The following is a 23,355-nucleotide window of genomic DNA, read 5'->3' on the forward strand; positions in this document are numbered from 1 at the left end:
TCTGAGTTACCTTTAGGGGAAAACAATTTTCAAAAGAGGAGGTAACTTTATTAATAAATGCTTTGCATTTTCCATTTGAGTCAGGTAAACATCTCTCCAGTTCATGTCTTTGAGCAATTTCCTGAATTCCTCAATTTCTGGCTTATTTATTATCCTCCTGTACTCAGATTTAATATTTTTTTATCCTGACAAATTTCAACATTTAACACAAGATGCTGCACGTCGTGATCAGATAGTCCATTTACTATTGGTTTTGTGATATGATGTTTTTCCCCTAGATTTGTTCATAAAGATATTATCAATAGCAATCTCAGAGCATTTACATATCCTAGCTGCAAAGTTCACAATAGGAACTAAATTGAATGATAGTGTTAAAAACACCAGCAACCACTATTTCCCCTTCTTTTGTTTTTTACACAAGCTATTCCTTTCGCTTTGTGAAATGAAGCACTGCCTAGTTCCAAAACACAGGACTACTATGACAAGGTGAAATGTTCTCAGAGTGCTACATGTATGATAGTAAATGTAATCAGCACTATAGTTGTTTTCTGAGTAGTTATGCTGTGTGTGTTTCATTCAATCAGATGAAATGGAATAAAATCATCAATTTATTTATTTGGGCTCTTTATCACCAAGATACATTCAATGTTGGTTGAGGTTTATCTTTTGAATTCACTCCAGTGTAGATTGTCAAAATTTTATCAGTTGTCAATGTACTTGTAACACAGTTTCCGAATTTACTGCCATCCAGGAAAGTATCGCACTCAAATTATTCTCAGAGACTGAGAGATGGCTGAAACCGAGAGCAGAAAGCTCTGACATATTTAGTGATTAATGGAATATATATCAGAAAGGCAGGTTAGACACTGTAGGAGAGGGAGTGTCCATTGTCTCTATTGAGGTCAAAGCTGATTGTGACAGTGAAGTTATCTGGTTGCGTATAACAAGTCTAGGTGAAATCACGTTAATTAATGGATAATCAGCCACCCAGTTCTGCTATGACAGCTTTGGAGCCATTCACAGAAAGTCTACAGACAGTAGCACATAAATACCTAGATCATGCAATACTAGTTGGAGGTGAATTTAGCCTACTGAGTATAGATAGTAGCCTATGGCTTTATTTCAGGGGGTGCAGTCAATCTTGTGAAGCACTTTTGAATGTGGTTTTCGAAAATTGTCTTGAGCACCTAGTTTGCCATGCCACATGCAATGGAAATATCTTAGACCTTGTAGTTACAAACAGGCCAGATATCATCAATGACTTCAGCATAGAGATGGGGATTAATAATCATGATAACATAATAACAACTAAGGTTACAAAAATTAATAAATCAGTCAAGAAGGCTAGGAAAATGTTCATGCCAGAAAGAGCAGATAAGCAGATGTTAGCATCTTACTTAGACAGAACTGACATCACTTAGTTCCATTAAGATGGACGTAGAGAGATTATGGTCAAAGCTTAAACAGATCGTGAATTGCACTCTCAACAAGTCTGTACCTAGTAAACGAATTAAGGATGCAAAAGAGCCACTGCGGTTTAACAATGAAATTTGGAAAATACTGAGGAAGGAAAAGCTACTGCACTCTTGGTTCAAAAGAGAATGCCAAATGGCAACAAGGAAAGGTTACTACCACTGTCATACCTCAGCAAAAGATCTGGCTGAGAAGCAGGGGAATTTATTGTCCTATGTAAAATCACTAAGTGAGTCAAAGAATTCCATCAAGTCACTTGACCAGTCTGGTGTGGCAGTAGGAGATAAATGTTTTAAATTTTGCATTTAAGAAATCATTCATGCAAGAGAATCATATAAACATACCGTCATTTGACAATAGCACAAAGACACCTAACAACAATCACCACAAGAGGCCAGCACTAGCACAAGTTGTTCACATGATATTCGTTGGACTGTTGCCTGTAAACCCGTCCCATGTCAGTGCTCTTGGAAGAGAGCTGTGGCAGTGACACGGCTCTGTTGTTGTTCCTGTGCAGTGATCTGCAAAGACGCGACGGTACGGGGCGGGGGGTTGGGTCGAGATTCAAGCAGTGATTAAATACTTCATAAAGAAAGGTATGAAAGTGAAGGACATTCATGCCGATTTCCAGAAAACACCAGGGGACTCTGCTCCTTTGTCTTCAACTGTTGCCAAGTGGATAAATGAATTTCAATTTGGTCAGGAGAGCTTAGATGATGATCATCCATGAATAGGTCAGCCAAAACGTGTCACTACTCTAGAAATCATTGCAAAAGTCCGCATAATGATCAAGGATGATCACCAATTTAGAGTGCATGAAATTGCTCACGCTTGCCAGATGTCATCTGAAAGGTATTCACAAGATGGGTGCCGCGACTCTTGACGCTGTGTCAAAAACGCATGAGAATGGACATATCACATCAATGTTTGGCCTGTTTTAGGAGAAACAAACAAGATCTTTTGTGCTGGTTTGTGACCACGAGGAAACTTTGGTTTACTACTATACCCCAGAGACAAAGCAACAATCAAGGCAGTGGAAACATGCTGAATCTCCGCCGCCAAACTCCTTCAGCGGGGAAGGACATGGTGTCAGTGTTCTGGGATGCGCCACCAAATTCCTTCAGCGGGGAAGAGCATGGCATCAGTGTTCTGGGATGAGAAGGGGATTCTGTTTGTACATTATCTCCCCACTGGGCAAACAATTACTGGAGAATACTATGCTAACCTTCTGGACAAATTGCAACAAATGATATGCGAAAAAGGCCAGGTTTAATAAGGAAGAAAGTCGTCTAGCATCAAGCAAATGCATGCTCGCATGCATGTACCATCGCCATGGTAAAATTACACAAACTAAGGTATGAATTGTTGCCACACGTGCCTCTTCCCTAAACTTAAAATTTTTCTTTGTGGATGAAGATTCACTTAAATGAAGAATTGATAGCCTGAGTTGACAACTATTTTATAGGCCTGGAGGAAAATCATTGTCGAGATGGGATCGAGGTATTGGAACACTGTTGGACCAAGTGAATTAATCTACAAGCAGGGTACATTGAAAAACAAAAAAGTTTCAGTGACATAAGTACATTTTTTCTATTCTGTTTCAAGAACTTTTCAAACCACCCTCGTAAGCATCCCCGACGCCTGAAATAATTAAAAACAAATAAGTCGCCAGTTGCAGATGGAATCTCAATTTGGTTTTACAAAGAGTGCTATATGGCACTGGACCCTTACTTAGCTTGTATTTATTGTGAATCTCTCACCCAGCAGAAAGACCTAGCAACTGGGGAAAAAAATACAGAGGCGTCTCCTGTATATACGAAGGGCGAAAGAACAGACCCGCGAAATTACAGACCAATACCCGTAACATCAGTTTGCTGCAGAATTCTTGAACATATTCTGGGTTTGAATCTAATCAGTTTCATAGAGACCAATAAGTTTATGTCCACAAATCAGTACAAAGCATCGCTCATGGGCAACTCAGCATGCCCTTTTGTCATACGACGTCTGTTCAAAAAATTCCAAAACTTTGTCCACAAAATTTTCTATGCTTATCTTTTAATTACTATGGATTGTCTCCTTCGAAATACTCTCCTCCACAATTGATACACTGCTCCCAATATCATTTCCACTTCCAGGAGCAGTCTTGACACACCTCTTGCTGGGTCGCATAAAGTGCCGTCTGCGAATTTTCTTTTATCTCATCTACCATTGCAAAACTTCATCCTTTTCAACTTTGGAAATAAAAAGAAGTCTGCAGGGGTCATACTATTCTCGCAAGGAACATCTCATTCTCATTTGTGAGATCCAAAAGTTTTTTTGGTCTTGACTCATGAGCGTGGAATGAACTTGACGGCAACACAATGCATTCCAAGATGCTGTGTCATTTCATAACATGATCCAATTGAAATGTTACATTCTACTACAATCTCTCTGACAGTGTATCTTCGACTGCCACACACAATTTCTTTGACGTTCCTGACACAAGCGTCATCAGGGGACATCTAAGAGCGTCCTGAACAAGGATTATTTTTGACTTTTGTAAAGCCATTTTAAAACGTGTGAATAATACATAACACCAAGTATGGCTTAAGCACTCATCGCTATAGGCTCCCTGCATCATTTGGTGTGTCTGTGTAAAGGTTTTCTTGAGTTTCACGCAAAATTTAATGCAGATGCATTGCTCCTCTAACTTTGCCATCACAAAATTCACAAACCCAGATTCCATATTTCTTGATTTCCGAGAAGCATTTGACATAGTGCCTCACTGCAGACTTTTAACAAAGGTACAAGCACATGGAATAGGTTCCCAGACATGTGAGTGGCTCAAAGACTTCTGAAGTAATAGAACCCACTACATTATCCCGACGGTGAGTGTCCATCAGTGACTAGGGTATCATTAGGATCATTCCAGGGATGTGTGATAGGAGCGCTATTACTCATATTTTCTATGTGCATAACTGATCTGATGGACAAAGTGGACAGTAATCTGTGGTTGTTTGCTGATGATGTTGTGGTGTATGGAAGGTGTCATCGTTGAGTGATTTAGGAGGATAAAAGATGACTTGGGCAAAGTTCCCAGTTGGTGTGATAAATGACAGCTAACCCTAAATGTAGAAAAATATAAGTTACTGCAGATGAGTTGGAAAAACTAATCCATAATGCCAGAATCCAGCATTAGTAGTGTCATGAATGAAGTCACATTGTTTCAATATCTGGACATAACGTTGCAATGTGATATGAAATGGAACAAACTTGTGAGGGTCATGGTAGGGAGGGCGAATAATCATCTTTCGTTTGTTGGGTGGATTTTACTACAGTGTGGCTCAGCTGTGATGGACATCACATATAGGATGCTAGTGTCTGGGATCCACAAGGGGTCGAATTAAAGCAGACATTGGGGTAATTCAGAGGCAGGATACTAGATTTGTTAAGAGTAGGTCGAAACAACAACATACAAGTATTATGGAGATGTTTCTGGAACTCAAATGGGAATCCCTGGAGGGATTTTGAGGAACACTGTGCTGACTGCAGAACAATTCTGATTGCACCAACATACATTATGCGTAAGGACCACGAAGATAAGAGACGACAAATTAGGACTCATAGAGAGGCATATAGACATTCACTTTTTCCTCAATCGATTGGCAGATGGAACGGAAAAGGAACTGACTACAGTTGAAATAAAATTACTTGATAGTTGGCACTTCAAACGCCAATAAGAGTAGTCAGCGTCACACTTGAACTGTCTGCTGTTGCCAAACTCCACCAAAATTGGCCAGTCACTTCCAATTCCTGGTTCAGCATTCTTTCTTGATGTATTTGTATCCCGAATTACGAGCCCAACACTTTTATTATGTATTTCATGACACGCGATAGCTACACCAAAAACAACACACATTAACAATGCTAATGAAAGACACACATTTCATTCATAGCACTAACCAAACACTACCGAATAACTCAGCACAAGGTGTAATTCAGTATCATACATATAGTTATCATATTCACAGAGATCATCTTACATTAGATAAGCTTTTCACTACATTGTGTGAAACTGAAATATTTAAGGTTGCAGTTCATAGTTGCAACTGGGTCACTACATTCACATATATAAATACTTCATGCAGTGCTGTGGCATAGCACAATGGTTGGCAGATTAATCTAATGTGTAGCATGTCGTAGGTTTGAATCTCATCAATGTAGCAAAATTTTTATTTCTAAATCTAACCAAAAGAGTGTGATTATTATTTTCATTCAATTAATTGGTTTAAATGTATTTTTTTATTTTTAATACTTTGCTGCATCATTTTTCATCATTGTTTTGACTGTTCTATTTGGTCTTATTTTTCTTCCTGTCACTATTTCTTCATTTGGAATCTGCCTCAGTCATCTATAATCCACGAACAAGTGCCCACATGGACTGTTCACTGGTTTCTAACATGGCAGCATGTGCAGCTAGAGTAAGGATAGTTACAGGTAACAAATGAAACGGAGAAATTTTAATTTGCTTTCAGCCCTGAAATTGAGTTTTTGTTGTCTTGAGTTTACCCTTAAGCGTTAGCTTTAATCGCCATGAACAAAGCGATCATGATATTAGTACTGCTGCAGACTGTTGACCACAATTTTCTCGGCTGGGTTAGGACACAAGTTTACAGTCAGGGATACAAAACGGGTCGTCTTCCCCAGTTCAGTCACTGGTCACTTTAAATCAATAGTCGACAGAGTATCCAACATTTCTGACATACCTTGCACCAGCCACTAGAAAAATTGCTCTGTGTTAAACGTTTAACATAATTTGTGAAGTGAGCCGCTTGTTTGTTGTCACCTGTAACCAAACGGTAGCTGGTAGCCAATGTGGCAACATTGTTGCGGCAAGTGATTGATGTCAACTATCAAGCAATTTTATTCAGACTATTGTAGTGAGACAGGGTACCTTCTGCCATGAACCATATGGTGGCTAGTGGAGTATGTATGTAGATGTGGAATCAGTCTTTCCTTCTCATCCCATCTGGAAAGTCTCCCCTGATCTGCAGTTCTGGGTAACTTTCTCAAAATCTACAATTTTTCCTAGACCTATCCTTCACCCCTCTTCCTTCCACTTCAACCCTTCTGCCTGAAGAATGAGCTACTGGCTCTGAAAGCTTGCCTAATTATAATCTTCTTTTATGTGTGTGTTCTGCCGCCACTTAGCAAGTAGATTGTTTATCTATCCAATTCAATTATCATGTAACCAAAAGCTGCATTTAACACACCAAGTCTCTTTTACCAATCACTTTTAATATGTCCTACAGAATGTACTGTCTATCCTGTCCTTTTTTGAGATTACCGTTTTGTTGTACTTTTCTACAGGCATCATCTTACTTATTAGGAGTCGGTTCCTTCATGTTGTTGTTGTTGTGGTCTTCAGTCCTGAGACTGGTTTGATGCAGCTCTCCATGCTACTCTATCCTGTGCAAGCTTCTTCATCTCCCAGTACCTACTGCAACCTACATCCTTCTGAATCTGCTTAGTGTATTCATCTCTTGGTCTCCCTCTACGATTTTTACCCTCCACGCTGCCCTCCAATGCTAAATTTGTGATCCCTTGACGCCTCAAAACATGTCCTACCAACCGATCTCTTCTTCTAGTCAAGTTGTAGAGCTGCATGTACTCGGGAAAAATTACGGCTGTAGTTTCCCCTTGCTTTCAGCCGTTCGCAGTACCAGCACAGCAAGGTGTTTTGGTTAATGTTACAAGGCCAGATCAGTCAATCATCCAGACTGTTGCCCCTGCAACTACTGGAAAGGCTGCTGCCCCTCTTCAGGAACCACATGTTTGTCTGGCCTCTCAACAGATACCCCTCCGTTGTGGTTGCACCTACGGTACGGCCATCTGTCTCGCTGAGGCACGCAAGCCTCCCCACCAATGGCAAGGTCCATGGTTCATGGGGGGAGTTCCTTCATAGTCAACAGTTAAGGAATGGGTGGCTGAATTCATATGTAGCATATGTCTCTGTAAGATGACTCATGAACAACTTCCTAGAATTACAATCAAATATGAAAATGCTGAGAAAGAACACAGTGTGATATTGCAAGATCAGTAATTAAAAAGATGTGCAAAACATTTGATGCCGTGGCCATACCAGAAAGTGAGTGGCATGTCTGTTGAAGCCTGACTACAACCTAATGTGAAAAACAATTTGGGACAATCTGACACACAACTGATTCTATGCACCAATCTGTTCCCGTGGATGAAATGAAACAGCAGTTGCACAAAAATAGCCAAGGTGACTTAATCGGAGAGAAAGAGTGGTCATTGTTTTCTAGGATGCAAAAGGGATTTCTATTTTAGATTAGCTTGCAAGACTGAAACAATACCTCACAAATACAATGCAAGTATTCTGACTCAACTGGATGAAAAAATATGGAGCCAAGACCCAGGGGGAAAAAAAAAGTTTATTGTCAGTGAAATGCATATGGTCACAAAGGCACTTTCACAATAGGAAAACTGGGAGTTTCAAGTGTGAAGTCTTCAAATATCTATTCCATTCTCCAATTTTTTCACATTCTGACTTTAGCTTCTTCTTCTTTTCTTTTTGTATGAATGATTCACTTAAGACTACATGCGTCACAGCTCAAAACCGTTTTGTGAGTCAACAACTGGATATGTTTTCACTGGTCTGTCTCTTGTAACTCCGTTGGACATGGAGGTAGCAAATGAGGATGTAGGATGTCCATGACATACTGCTGTGCTGTCAGAGTGACCTGAAGTCATATCCGATGCTGCCCCACACGCCCTCTCCCTATGTCGTTGTCATACTCACTGACAACTGTCATCGCGGGTCTTGCAGAATGTCTCACTGCTGGTCACATGACAGGTGCAGGTGTGAAAGGGTTACTATGTGCTCGGCGTACATTACAGCAATTCTCCCATGGGCTCGTCAGACACGGTAAACCGGAAGCTTGCTGACAAGCACACCACCCTTACGTTCCCAAGCAGTCCAACATGGGGCCACTACCACATCTGAATGACTCACAAATCTGCATATTGCATAATTCAATCAGCCTGGCAAATGGAGACACCCAATTAGGCCCCTTCCAATTTTGTTGCGTGCTGATAATGCTGACTCACAGAAGTACAGGGCATCTGTGTCCTTCACAGGGATCACTCAACATCTTACACTCTTCACATCTCTTATAGCTCCTACCATTCTTGGTAACAATCCGAGACACAAACAAATCTAATGCAATCTGGTGGCCTTTGTATCCATTTCAGAGAGTTGCGACTCTCATAATTTACCACTGGTATGCACACTCGTGAAACTACGTTGCTTCAGGGAGCTTCCCTGTTTTTTCTTCAAGCTGTTTAGTTCTTTGAATCCATTTTTCTTGTAGCTCAGAATAATTATTTTATTGTGTAGCAAACTTACAGACTAGCATTCTGGTCTGAGCTGTCGGAGTTGGCGGTCATGTGTGTGTGAGGTGTGCTTGCTTGTGTGAATGAATGCTGTGTATTTCTATTTCTTTTTCTGATGAAGGTTGTGGCCAAAAGCTTATGTGTAAGTGTCTTAACTTTGCCTGTCTGCATTTTAACGTGCCATCTTTATGGTAATTAGCACTCTATCTTTTCCTACACTGCTGATATTCCAACCTGGAGTTTCCATTGTTTGAACTTACGGTCTACTGTTTTATGTTGCAGTGCACTTCTACAAGTGTAATACACAAATGTTGCCTTAGGAAAGAGTCACAATAACATCCATGTCTACCGTTTGCTATTTTTTACGAAATAGCACATCACACTCGAAATTTAACTTAGCCAATGAAATAAGTTTGAAGATTTATTGTGTGTAAGAGACACGAGGGCCCACTGTGTGGGAAATGTGGGAAGTTCTGTGCAGAGATGGAGTTATCCACAGACGCAGTAAGTCTTGGGAGCTATACGGGTGTTTAAACATCGACACCTGCTGGGATGAGGAGCCACTTTCTCTGAGGTGGCGCTGTGCCAGCAACGAGCTCGACCCATTGATTAGCACCACAGATGACAATGACCAACCAGCTGCTTCTCTGTGCAGAGATATAAAATTTATCGATTTTGGACGTCGGGTGACAATCTGTCACATGGAGAACAATGTTTACTCTGGCAATTTTAACACTAATCTAGTGTTCTGCAACATATTAATGTGAAATGTTGTCTATGATGTTGAAGTGTGTAAGTTAAACTGATATCTGAGAATTTGTTGTTTTTGTGGCATTATCTGGAAAATGGCCTCTCTTGCAGCTCCAAGCATAAATGTCAAGTGAAGAAGAATAATTAGCACAGCACACTGGAACCGAGTAGGGATCCGGTTTACTGCTCGGCCACTAAATTAGCATATCGTGAGTACACCAGAAGAGACGCTGTACACACTTGCATATACTACATACACAAGTACAAGCATCGATCAAGCTACCGCGAAACTGCACTCTGTGTGACTCATCACTACATCAGAATACTGTAAATGTGGTGATTCCAATTTCTTAAGGTCTCTTCCTGTTTGTTTTCATCAGTAGGATCTTATTTTTCAAGTATGTGGGAATCCAATGAGCTGCCTGTTTGGATACATTCTTTCTGTATGTCCCACAAGTTGGATTCCTTGGAGACACATTGTAACAAGAGCTTTTAGGAATTTGCCTGGAGATTTCACACTGGGTTCTGTGTGATGTATCCCATCCTTTATTCTTGGACCTAAGATTTTTACTACAATTTTACATTCTTCTAATTCAGTTTGCTGTTTTCATGTCTTGTGTTGGACAAAGAGTCTCTCTCATGCATAAAGAAATTCTAATTTGATCACTGTTGTACAATGTTAGATTTTAGAGTTCCAGGAAAAATACTTTTAGTTAACTGAGAGACAGTTTGTACTTTCTGAAGTCTGGATTCTATGGCCTTCTTTTCATTATGATGTTCAGTGGTCTTTTTCACCAAATTATTTAAACTATTTAACACCGAATACTATGTCATTGCCTATATAAGTTCACCCAGTGCCATTTTGGTATCAGCCAAGAATTTTTTCTCCAGGTGAAATTAGTAGTCCAATTTTCCTAGCTTGCTCCCTTAATATTTCAAATTGCTTTAGCATATCAGTGATGTTTTTGTCAATTAGTATTATGTCATCGGTATAGGTTACACAATATAATTCTATCTTTAAGTTTACGTTCTAGTCAGTGTAATAGTGCACCTGCTCTTCTCCATTATCTTACAATTTTCTTAGGGGCATAGTTGAATAGCAATGTGATATGCCATCCCATTTTCATATTCTTATGTCTGTCTTAAATTACACTGCTTGAAAAAAAGTGAGACACTCAGAAGGTGGGGAGAAAACAAATTGAAACATAGCTAATTTAGAGGGTATGTGATGTTATTTCAGTGATAACAAAACAGAGTCAAATTTACACAGAACTTATCAGTTTGAGCCCACTTATCAATACAGCAATGCACCCTGTCTGGCCTGGACAGTGCGGGAGGATGTCGTAAAGCTGCTGCATACCCTCCTGAGAAAGGTGATCCACAACTGTTGTAACTGGACATTGCAATCATGGATACAGGCAGTGGGATGGAGTTGACGTCCATGTTGGTCCCATAATGTTATATCGGGGACAGATACGGGGATTTTGCTGGCCACAGGAGTATATCAACATCACACAGACAATTTAAAGAGACACATACTACATGTGGACAAGCACCGGCCTGTTGAAAAATAGCACCACAATACTATTACACACTGCTGTACCATCAGAGTTCCCACGGCCATTACAAGCCGTGACCTGAAGTCATACCCAATGGCTCCCCACACCATTTGACTCCTTTGTGACCCACCCCCCCCAAAATGTGGAAGAATGGGACCTCTCCCCATCTCCCCGGGTCACTGTCAAACTTCTCCACGATAGTCATTTGGAGCAGTGCAGGACTGGGACTCATCAGTGAACATAATGTGACGCCATTCATTAGCAGTCCGTACTTCTTGATCATGGCACCACTTCACATGCAGTCATTTGCTTGGGTGTTAATGGCAGCCTATGCGCAGGACGGCAATTCCATAGTCTGGCTGCTCCTAGCTGTATGACACAGCATGTTGCAAGGAGACTATTACAGTGAACTCCTGTTTATCTGAAATGATCAGGATGGTGGTCAGTTCCGATAATGAAAATTCCAGATAAATCAAAGTCCCCCTGTTTTCACATGTGAACACTCCAAATTGCGTCAATATTGCGAAATACGATCGTAAAACGTGCGTAGGGTATGTAAAATGTTTCTGATACAGTTGCAAACAACCCTGTACTTTTTTACTGAAAAAATTGTGTTGACATGTTGAAAAGGCACCAAACTATGATTGAAAACTCAAAGTTTTTAAATGCTGTATAACAAAGCTCGTTTATTTTGCATTCTTACAGAAAAAATCTCCCTTATTTGGCAGCAGGAAAAAACAGGAGTTTTAATTTTATTACCTACTCTTTTGAATAAAAAATAAACTACTGAACAAAATTATGAAACAAATCTAGAGATTACTCAAAGGAACGAAAAGTCTGTCCAGAGGAACTTTCAAAAAAAAAAAAAAAAAAAAAAAAAAAAAAACTTTTTAAGTTATGGACATAGAAGTTCTAGGATGCTTCATTAGAGTTTATTTTTTGGTAACGAAGTCACGAATGTCTTTTTTTCTTTTTTTTTTTTGCTTGAGAAACTATTGCTGCAACAATACATCTCCAACGTTGAAATCAAACTATTTCAGGATAAATCGTCTCCTCCTGTTGGCTGATGTACTCCAGGGCAGTTTGGATCACTTCGTAACAGAATGTGTGAGGAATATTTTTCTCTGATTCATCATCAGAAACATAGTCTTCTAACGCTTTATGATCGGTCACAATTTGGACGATTTCATCCTCAGTCACATGAAAAAATGCCATTTTCCATCCACTCTTCAATGTCTTCGAAGTGTGTGTCTTTACAACCAGCTTCTCCAGTAAATTCACCAAAATTATGTCAGCTTGAGTTTCGGTGTTGTCTCCTCCTTCCCACCACTTAGGTTGCCTTACGATCTAAGAGTTTTTTCCAAGACCTAACAAGAGGAACTGGAGGAATTAGATTCCAAGCTTCAGCAATCAATGAATGACACTTAAAACATCAATTTTTTTAAGAGCTTCCACAAAATCATCTGCAGCATCAATCACACCTATTAAGTATTCCAGCATCTTGTGTCTGTAATGTTTTTCCATCGCCTCAAGAATACCTTGGTCCATCGGTTGACATAGAGATGTGACATTTTGTGGAAGAAATACAACTTTGATATCCCCATCTTGCAGATCACCTGGGTGAGAAGGAGCATTGTCCACAAGAAGTAGCGCTTTTCAAGGAAGTCCTTTTCCTTCCATGTAATTTACTACAGCTGAAACAAACTCTGCCTGGAACCACTCTCTGAAGATGGCACGGCACTGTTCATACATGCCTTAAGACTGATTCGTGTACCTCAGTGGGAAAGCTGGTTGGTTGGTGTCTAAATGCTCTTGGTGTTTTGGATTTGCCAATTAAAGTAAGACACAGTTTATGATTGCCAGTGGCATTACTGCAAGCGAGGACAGTATATCTTTCTTTGATTTTTTTGTATCTGGAAGCCATTTCTTCTTCTTTAGAGGCAAGGGTTTTCGTTGGCAGCATTTTGTAATTCAACCCAGTTTCATCACATTTGTAAAGTTGATTGTCAGTATAACCTCCTTTGTCAATGATTGTGTGCAGTTTCTTCTTAAAATCAGCATAGCAGCTTCATCCCCAGATAATGATTTGGCACTGATGGCAATTTCATGGATGCCATGCTGCTTCTTGAAATGATCCTGCCAGCCATTACTTCCGAGGAATTCTTGCTTCTTTCCTTCTATCAGCTCATTAGCTCATTTTGACAAATTAGAGGACCTGAAACTGACACACCTTTGGCTCTTATTTATTCGTGCCACAAAAATAATGCCTCTTCTAACTGAGGATGTGCACCTTTTCTCATTGTTTTTCAAGATTTCACTGCGCTGCCCAATGCTTGGATGGAACAAAAATTTTTCAATTCCTGATCGATTTGTCTTCCGATCAGTAATTGTACTCCTACTCTGCAGCAACTTTTGTGGGTGGCTCACCAGCATCAATTCTCTGCAAAGTGTGATGCTCTTTTTCCAACAAGATCACATTCATTTTATGTTACGTGCCCGTAGTCACGTTCAGTGTTCTTTTTACAGACACTCGACTGAGTCCTTTATGGTTTTTGGCCCCTTTTATCTCTGGACACTTTAAGGCACATAGTGGGAGCACAAAACCTCAAATCAGAAACACACAAATGCACAACTTGACAACACTCGAGATGCACTAGACAAACTTTTGATTTTTGAAACCAGGCTGTGGCAGCCATCAAATGAAAGCATTCGATACATCTATGCCATTTCCTCTGTTCTACCCAAGCCCACGTGGCAACACAACAGGGTGTTGTACGTTCACTGTTAAACACTCAGCTTTGATGTACCGACAACAAGTGGAAAGTGTTAGGCGGCGCACTCTAATTGTCAGTTTCGACAGGCCTACGTTGCGCTCCATAGAACAATACTGTATGTACTGTACTTCCAAGGAGTTCCAATAGATGGCAGTGGCATGAAACCATGCAATACGAATAAGAAACGCACTAGAGCTTCAACCAACACACGCACGAATTGACGATACTTGGACTTTTGACACGCACCAGTGCACTGATTAGCAGTAGATTGCCAAAAAACACCAGCAAATGCTTGGCTCCAGGTGCACGCAAATTGAAACTTGTCAAGTGTCAATCTAGCTAGCCAAAAGTGTAGCTGCACAAGAGTTTACTGTACTTGTTCTCAGATGGCAGTCACTGACGTGAACAGGTTACAATGTACTCAGTACACTACACAGTGATGCTCCCTTGTAGTGGTCTGATGTAGTCAACTGGAACATTGATGATGAGTAAGCCCTTACTTTCCAACATCAGGCCACTGTCAGATCCAAATACTCCAAAAATACAGATGTTGCAAGGTTTAACCAGGCGACCAAATGGACATCCACAATGAGGTTTCTTTCAAACTCTCATCAGATAATGCTGTCTCACACCAATATGCAGCACCTTCATATCCTCCAGAGTGATGATTCAACATCTGACGCTATTCACATCCCTTATATACCACACGATGCTTGCTAAACAGCAATAAAAGAAAAGAACACTAATGAATAATGAAGGAAAAGACAGACTGTTACTTACCATAAAGAAGATACCTTAGGCTGCAGATGGGAAGAATTAAAAGACACTTACATAAAGCTTTCAGCCACAGCCTTCATCAGTAAGTAGTAATCTGTCTTTTCCAACATTGTTGATATTCCTACTGGAGTTTCCATTGTTTCAAGGACACTGATGCTTTTCTGTGAGTGTTTGCTTTATGATGTTTTCTGCATTTTAGCTTTTTTTTAAAAAAGAAAAAAAAAGAAAGAAAGAAAGAAAAAAAAAAAGATTTGTTGCTGGAAAACTTCTGAAGTCCAATAAAGGAGTTACAACAGCCATATATGGTTATCTGGTGGACCTTGCAGAACCAAATTCTAGGGCTGAAATATACTGTTGACCAATGGGCATTAATCAGAATGAATACTAAATAAAAAATTAAATCCAAGTTTACACAAAAAACACAGGTTCTATCACTGTTGCTTTTCATTCTATTTTGCTCTTATGTTTGCTATGACTTGTTAAGCAGAAATTAAAAGACACTTCTATCTACAGAGTTACATTTGCTGTAATGTATCTTACCTTCATGTTGTTTCTTCTTTCTTCTCACTGCTGCCCCAATCATGGCAAGCAAGTCATCCTCACTGCATTTGCTTCGTATTGCATCTCTGAAACAACAGTTAAAACACCCGTTAAACAGTACCAGGCAATTACCACACAGTGAAATGTTGGTACACTAAAAAGGAAGAAAAACTTTGCAGAAATCTTCAACAGTAATCTTGTAGTCTGCAGTAGGCAACAGCAGGATAACAAACCCACTGGACAAGAATGGGAAAGTCATGATAGAAGTTACTTTTATTTTTATAAATAAACAGGTATCTTACACAAATGCTCAAGAGTATACATAGGATCTCGGGCTGAAGAGGTGGAGCAGAAACTGACATTAGTTTTGTTGAAGAGGGAGTACTGGAACACAGCACAATTTCTTGCAAAATGAAGCCAAATTTATTGATAAACTCTTAATTAATTGCCAAGCTCACTAATGTGACCATTTTATAACAGGTACTTACTGCTTGGAGTATATGTGACTTTTCAGGCTTGCCTAATAGATCTGTTGCAAAAACACTTTGCGTTCCCCACCAGATAACATTATGCAAGTCCCTCCCTCAATATTTCAGTGACACAACGTTTTGGCATCTTCAGGTGGTGGTGATTTCCACCATCACTGCTGCAAGATGCAACTGGCAATTTCCACGTGACAGCTTTGAAATTTATCATGTGGATGACTATGACCATCATATTTAGAATTCAGAGGATTTCATAGAATACCTGAAGATGCTTAAACTAGAACTTTCAGATCTTTTAGTTAGCTCAAATGTTATATCATTACTTACAAAAGTGCCCCTGCAGCCCTCATTAGAGGTTATTAGCAGCAAGTTTGAGAAAGAAATTGTGATGCTGTTTAAACATGTGCATACCTCATCCTATTTCTTATGTAACACCAACTACTTTAATCAAGTGGACAGTGTTCCCATGGGAGATCCTCTATTTCCCTTAGTAAATATCCAACATTCCTCCTTCTGGCAGAATGCTGAAGAGACATTTGTGGTGTGGCCCACATAATACAGACACTACCTATGTCCCTGCAGCATTTGCACTCGCTCCATCTGAATATTCAGTTCACTGTGGAAGTACAAAAAGATAGCAGCTTACCATTCCTGGATGTCACGGTTAGAAGAAAAGCTGACATAGCACTGGGGCTTAGTCTCTACTGCAAACTGATACACGCAGAGTTATATTTGAGGTCCAAAAGTTGCCGACACCCTGCACAATGTGGTAGTGTCTTACACTCCCTGGCACCTAGAGCACACGTGATTTCAGATACCGACAGTCTGCCTGGTGAACTGTAACACCTAAGAACAGTGTTCCAGCAGAATGTTTATTCTTGTAAACAGATTTGCAATGTGTTCTGAGCAAAGCAAGTTCAGTGTAGGGATGTAAATGAAGATACTTAGACAAGCACTGCAAATGGCTTTCTTGCCATATTTCAGTGGCATGTTTTCAAAATTAAAAGAATCGCTAAGAGAAACAGAATCAAGTGTGTTTTTCGTCTACCAGCAAAACTAAGGAATTGTTTGTGTTCAGTTAAAGACAATCTTGACCTTAGAAAACACAGATCATATATAAGATCTGATGCCATTATGGGAAACCTTATATAGGGCAGACACCTCACATTGTGCAAGAACACTGTGTTCAACAGCGCTGACAAAAATGCCACCCAGTAAATTAATGGTAGCAGAACACTGCCTGAATACAGGGCACCACACGTTTCCCAAGAGGACTGAAATTTTATCCTCAGCATCATCACTCTAGGACTGTGTTTTTAAGAATGAGGCATGTATCCATACGGTGGGCAATCTTACCAACAGGAATATGGAATTTTGACTAAGCACTGCCCAGAATCCAGCACTGACTGCCATGAAATTAAAACAGTAGAAACCAGATCCTCCGATGTATGACCTGATGCAGTACCTTGCAGAGAGTTAATTCAGCTCTTAACCACACGAGTGTCCAGAAGTGCAGTCATTGCCCACAACACATAAGCAGAAGGCTACTATGAATGGCATTTACATCCAACTGGGAGTGCCTGTCCACACATTCGTACTCCTGCTTCTAGCCTGACAAATTTCAATTCTGCTGTGCGAATATCACCAGCCACATCTTGCAGCAGTGATGACAGGACCCACCACTACCTGAAGATGACGAACAGTTGTGTTGGTGAAATATTGTGAGGCTTGGACAAAGTTATTCAGTGGCAAATCTGAGAAGATTTGTATACATTATTTTTCTGTGACGTAGGTAATGTGCAGCAAAATGTGATAACTTTCTGCATTTTCCTTTTTGTACATTTCAAAATACCCCAAAAATTGGTGAGAAACACTGAACATATGACATAACCAGATGTCACACCCCACAGCATGTGCAGCAGTCGGGGTTGAGTGTAAATGAATGATTGAGCAGTGCAATACTTTCATTTGAGCAAACAGAGCAAATTTCGAAAACATTTTGTAAATATGATCTGTTGTAAATGTAGATGTTAAAAATTATTGTCCCTGCTGTAATCAAGCAAAAGCAGTTCTGATTTTGTGTTTATTGCTTCTGTCCCTTCTCTTGTTAGTAAAGAAAACATAGGTCATTTAATGGCGATGATGCTATTCTGAAGTTTATACTCATCTACTTGTTATGCAATATGGTAGGTTTTCATTGTACTGTACTTTGCAAGAAATCAAGGAAACTGCAAGACCGGTAAATAAAATAATAAACTTCTATATATAAAAATAAAGATGAGGTGACTTACCGAACGAAATCGCTGGCAGGTCGATAGACACACAAACAAACACAAACATACACACAAAATTCAAGCTTTCGCAACAAACTGTTGCCTCATCAGGAAAGAGGGAAGGAGAGGGGAAGACGAAAGGAAGTGGGTTTTAAGGGAGAGGGTAAGGAGTCATTCCAATCCCGGTAGTGGAAAGACTTACCTTAAGGGGAAAAAAGGACAGGTATACACTCGCACACACGCACATATCCATCCACACATAAAGACACAAGCAGACATATATATCTGCTTGTGTCTGTATGTGTGGATGGATATGTGCGTGTGTGCGAGTGTATACCTGTCCTTGTTCCCCCTAAGGTAAGTCTTTCCACTCCCGGGATTGGAATTTTACTATCATTACTTTTTTTTTTTTTTTTTACTTGTACCACACATATTCCACACGGTTCATGCTCACTCCTTCAATGATACTGCCCATCCTTCTCTAGTGTGTGAGTTGTCCCTGCTTTCCTGCGTGTTTGTTGGTTTAAACACCCTTGTTTCAAAAGAGAGTGACAGCTTAGATACAGTCTTGTCAACATTTTGTATTTTTCTTTAGCAATTATTGTTTGAGCCTTATAGGTGAATGTCACAAGATATTGTCAACCACTGCATTCACTAGATGGGAATGGGGTTCATGGGGTTCATTTTTTAAGATGCTGTTATCTTTTTCATCCTATGTTGGACTAGCTTTTCCATACTCCCACTCTATTTTACGTAGCCAAACAGTTATCTGCCCTTGCAAACTTGCTCCTTTACTACCAAGTCAACTAATACTGGGCAGCATAACAGAAGTTCCAATATCCAGTCTTTCACCACAATTCACCTACACACACTTTTCACTCACTGATTTTCTTTTTTCAATGTCATAAATATTTTGCTTTCACAGGCTGCTGTGCTTTGAACATAAAATTGTAGGAACATCTGCCTCACATGTCTTTTTTTTTTTTTTTTTAATTAAAGAATATGTTCCTTGCTTATTCCTATTTGCTTCTGATACATTTCCATTCTCACTTTTATTTTGTTTTGATCCATTTCTTTTTTCTTTGATAGACAAGTCAAACAACAATGGCAATATGTTGCAGCCCCCTGTGTTTCACCCTACTTACTATGAACTTACTTTTCTTAGCTTCCAATTTTATTAGTCATTTGGTTTTTAAGATACTTAAATTAATTGTTTGACCCTGTATTTTTATATCTTATTTTACCTTCGGTTGATAAAGGATTTCTGGTATGCTCACAAAGAGAGAGCTGATTCTTCCCACCCCTCACCCCCCTTACCATGTCCTGAAACAAACTTATCGCCAAGTCTTAGTCTAGTCATCAATTTAAAAGTGTCAGTTGTTGGTCCCATTGTCTAATAATTTGTACATTTATACACATGAAGTTCCAATTTTTATTTGGAACATATAGACTCTGATAATCATGAATCACATTTGAAATGGCTCTGGGCACTATGGGACTTAACATCTGAGCCAAGGCAGGATTCAAACCTGCGACCGTAGCAGTCGCGCAGTTCTGGACTGAAGCACTTAGAACCGCTCGGCAACGGTGGCTGGCGAATCATAGTTACCATCACATGGACAGAAATGCTGTGTTAACTTTAATACAACACAGGGACATAGCCAAAAATGTCTTTACATAATTTCCAGTTCTGATTACTTTCCTTTAATTTAATCTCACAAATAGGTTAGTGTAACATGATGTTGACAGAGGCAAATTATATATACTCACAAATTATTTAGCTAGAGGTATCTGGTTTGTATGTCTGGGAGGGAGGAGGGTGCAAGCTGAAAACTTCAAGAAAAGATTACTCATTTCATACCTGCTGGATTTAACTGCAGTTTATCTCTTCCATATACCAACCACATACCTAATGTGCATGGCAAACAGTTTGAAAGTATTATTCTATACTCAGCATTTGGAACTATCAGTTCCTTCATGAGAGAGGAAAGAGGGATAAGTTTCTGAAGGTCTCAAAGGTCACTCGGACTCCATGACTAATGTGAGGACAAGAGGAACGAATGTGTCTATAAGAAGTTTTGGAATTTCACCTCCTGAAGGTAAAATACTGATCAGTCTGTCAGTCTTCTAGTAATTTTATGGTTTCCTCGCATGAATTTTCACTTGGACATGATTATTCTATGTTTCATCACTCACCTGAGAGATATCTCTGAATACCCAAAGAGACACACCTCCAAATTGCCATCAGCTGTTATCTGTAAACGGTTGCACGTGCCACAGAAGTGTTCACTCATTGAGGTAATAAATCCCACACGTCCCTTGAAGCCCGGGACATGGTATGCCTGCAAAAAGAAATTGTAAGAAAATAGCTACTGCTGTTGTGTAAATACTATAAATGTGTTGCTCACCAAGTGGAGGAAGGAGAAAATGTGCATTAAGGGGAGTTTGAACGCCCTATCCTGACAATGTTAAATTTGGTGACTTAACTTCCCCGTATTTCAGGAACAACTGTAGCCATTGACAAGAAACTTTTACAGGACATTAAACTATATGTTCTGAGTCTTACAATAATTGCATTTCAGCCACTGCTTTTGGAAATGCAATTTTTTAATTACACAGTTAAAATTTTGTGTACTTTTTTGTATGTTATTCTAAATAATTTTATTTATGCATAATATTATGTTCTTCTTTTAGTTCAGAAGACTCACAATACGTATGTTATTACTCCCTGAAAATTTTAATTCGCTACTCGAAGTAGTTTCTGAGATTTAGGGAAAAATGCAAGAGAAAATCTAAATTTTCAAGAAGAGTTTTTAAAGTTTTAATAGACTGTAACTCAATATATGCTTAACATTTTATTTTTAGTCACTCAGAAGCACCCTGCACCATACTGTATATCATCCTCTTGACCTTTTTAAAGTTTTTTCTTGTTTTCTTCTTTCTGGACTCCGTAGTGGCCAACTGTGCTGCATACAGTGCTTTACCATTGCAAATCTTGTCCATCCATTCAAATTCTCTGATGCAGTTTGCTCCAGAATTAATTCCCATATGTTGTAGCACTTTCACGCTACCAATGTTGCCATCATTAAAAGCAATAACAGCATGACTGACCCCCACTTTAGTGTCTTCATTACAAGAAAAACATTTTTTGGTCTACATCTACATCTACATCCATACTCCTCAAGCCACCTGACGGTGTAGGCTACCTTGAGTACCTCTATTAGTTCTCCCTTCTATTCCAGTCTCGTATTGTTCGTGGAAAGAAGGATTGTTGGTATGCCTATGTGCGGGCTCTAATCTCTCTCATTTTATCCTCATCGTCTCTTCGCGAGATATACGTAGGAGGGAGCAATATACTGCTTGACTCCTCGGTGAAGGTATGTTCTCGAAACTTCAACAAAAGCCAGTACAGAGCTACTGAGCGTCTCTCCCGCAGAGTCTTCCACTGGAGTTTATCTAACATCTCCGTAATGCTTTCATGATTACTAAATGATCCTATAACGAAGCATGCTGCTCTCTGTTGGATCTTCTCTATCTCTTCTATCAACCCTATCTGGTACGGATCCCACACTGCTGAGCAGTATTCAAACAGTGGGCGAACAAGTGTACTGTAACCTAATTCCTTTGTTTTCGGATTGCATTTCCTTAGGATTCTTCCAATGAACCTCAGTCTGGCATCTGATTTACCCACGATCAACTTTATATGATCATTCCATTTTAAATCACTCCTAATGCATACTCCCAGATAATTTATGGAATTAACTGCTTCCAATTGCTGACCTGTTATATTGTAGCTAAATGATATGGGATCTTTCTTTCTATATATTCGCAGCACATTACACTTGTCTACATTGAGATTCAATTGCCATTCCCTGCACCATGCATCAATTCGCTGCAGATCATCCTGCATTTCAGTACAATTTACCATTGTTGCAACCTCTTGATATACCACAGCATCATCCGCAAAAAGCCTCAGTGAACTTCCGATTTCATTCACAATGTCATTTATGTATATTGTGAATAGCAACAGTCCTACGACACTCCCCTGCAGTACACCTGAAATTACTCTTACTTCGGAAGACTTCTCTACATTGAGAATGACATGCTGCATTCTGTTATCTAGCAACTCTTCAATCCAATCACATAATTGGTCTGACAGTCCATATGCTCTTAAATTGTTCATTAAACGATTGTGGGGAACTGTATCGAACGCCTTGCGGAAGTCAAGAAACACAGCATCTACCTGGGAACCCGTGTCTAAGGCCCTCTGAGTCTCGTGGACGAATAGCGCGAGCTGGGTTTCACACGATCGTCTTTTTCAAAACCCGTGCTGATTCCTACAGAGTAGATTTCTAGTTTACAGAAAAGTCATAATACTCGAACATAATACATGTTCTAAAATTCTACAACTGATCGACGTTAGAGATATAGGTCTACAGTTCTGCACATATGTTCGACGTCCCTTCTTGAAAACGGGGATGACCTGTGCCCTTTTCCAATTCTTTGGAACGCTACGATCTTGTAGAGACCTACGGTACACTGCTGCAATAATGGGGGCAAGTTCCTTCGCATACTCTGTGTAATATTGAACTGGTATCCCATCAGATCCAGCGGCCTTTCCTCTTTTGAGTGATTTTAATTGTTTCTCTATCCCTCTGTCATCTATTTCAATATCTACCATTTTGTCATCTGTGCGACAATCTAGAGAAGGAACTACAGTGCAGTCTTCCTCTGTGAAACAGCTTTGGAAAAAGACATTTAGTATTTCGGCCTTTAGTCCATCATCCTCTGTTTCAGTACCTTTTTGGTCACAGAGTGTCTGGACATTTTGTTCTGATTCACTTACCGCTTTGACATAGGAGCAAAATTTCTTAGGATTTTCTGCCAAGTCAGTACAAAGAACTTTACTTTCGAATTCATTTAACGCCTCTCGCATGGCCCTCCTCACATTACATTTCGCTTTGCGTAATTTTTGTTTGTCTGCAAGGTGTTGGCTATGTTTATGTTTGCTGTGAAGTTCCCTTTGCTTCCGCAGCAGTTTTCTAACTCGGTTGTTGTACCACGCTGGCTCTTTTCCATCTCTTACGATCTTGCTTGGCACATACTCATCTGACGCATATTGTACGATGGTTTTGAACTTTGTCCACTGATCCTCAACACTATCTGTACTTAAAACAAAACTTTTGTGTTGAGCCGTCAGGTACTCTGAAATCTGATTTTTGTCACTTTTGCTAACCAGAAAAATCTTCGTACCTTTTTTAATATTTCTATTTACGGCTGAAATCATCGATGCAGTAACCGCTTTATGATCACTGATTCCCTGTTCTGC

The 23,355-nt window shown here is 39.7% G+C and overlaps 1 pseudogene; it reads right to left on the reverse strand.

Annotated features, from left to right (window-relative positions):
• The window catches only part of LOC124554957, a 55,837-nt pseudogene that overhangs the window by 6,864 nt on the left and 25,618 nt on the right, over positions 1-23,355 (reverse strand).

This window comes from Schistocerca americana, chromosome X (assembly GCF_021461395.2).
Source record: "Schistocerca americana isolate TAMUIC-IGC-003095 chromosome X, iqSchAmer2.1, whole genome shotgun sequence".
Classification (NCBI taxonomy): Eukaryota; Metazoa; Arthropoda; class Insecta; order Orthoptera; family Acrididae; genus Schistocerca; species Schistocerca americana.